Below are 929 nucleotides of genomic sequence, written 5' to 3'. Positions count from 1 at the left end.
CAGGAATAATAGCTCATTTTACCCATGTGTTATTATCCCTCTTTTTTATTTATTTGAGAACTATATAATGAGTGCCTCTTCTCTCATATTCAGTACATAACTATAATTTATAGTATCAGTGACATTATACAGTCATCAATTCATGTCAAATCTCCCTATGATATGGTATTTCCATGATAACTTCAGATATTTCAGTTACACGTACACTTTTCCAACATCAGTTGTAAAACAAGATATTAATTTAAAGACATGATGAGAACAACAGTGTGCCTACTTATATTCGCACTGCTGTGAGGTCTTTGGATAGATACTGCTTCAATCTCAGTGTGCACTCCTTTGGGTAAAGCAGCAGCCTGGTAAGCAGCTCAAGTAGGAAAATTATTTTTGAAACACTGTTTGTAGATTTCATTGACAGTTTCAAAGTCATTTATGGCAGCCAGCAAAACAGTTGCTTTTCCCATATTAGTGAAATCACAGCCTGTGGCATTCAGATTTTCACCCATGCTCCTAAGAGCTGCTTTAGTTTCTGCCCCTCCTGGAACAGCTATCGGTTAGGAGGGTTTATGCCTATCTGTCCAGAGATGTAAACAATCCTGTCAAGTAACACTTGATTGTAGAGACCAATGGCCCCTGGGGCTTTTCTTGTGTTGATCATGTTTTTAATCAGGGACATGACTAGTTCTTCTTTTATGTGTCCCTTTCTTCAGGAGAAGAAATCCCTAAACCAACCCTACCTGCTACCTAAGAAACCTCTCACTTTGGTTTCTTAGGCAATATTTTTTTACATTGTCTAGAAATTATTTATTTTTACACTATAAACTGTTTTACACCAAAGAATAAAAACACTTTTCTCAATAAATGCTATTATTTGAATACCAATATTAGACAAAGCATGTGCACAAAATCACTCTGTGGTTTAATTAAGGGGG

The 929-nt window shown here is 36.1% G+C and overlaps 1 pseudogene; it reads right to left on the bottom strand.

Annotated features, from left to right (window-relative positions):
- Positions 1 to 236: 236 nt before the first annotated feature.
- LOC143397785 (2-iminobutanoate/2-iminopropanoate deaminase pseudogene) lies at positions 237 to 673 on the bottom strand (annotated as a pseudogene).
- Positions 674 to 929: the final 256 nt, after the last annotated feature.

The sequence above is a fragment of the Callospermophilus lateralis genome, chromosome 1 (genome assembly GCF_048772815.1).
Source record: "Callospermophilus lateralis isolate mCalLat2 chromosome 1, mCalLat2.hap1, whole genome shotgun sequence".
NCBI classification, from domain to species: domain Eukaryota; kingdom Metazoa; phylum Chordata; class Mammalia; order Rodentia; family Sciuridae; genus Callospermophilus; species Callospermophilus lateralis.
This window is presented reverse-complemented; position numbering and strand designations above follow the sequence as displayed.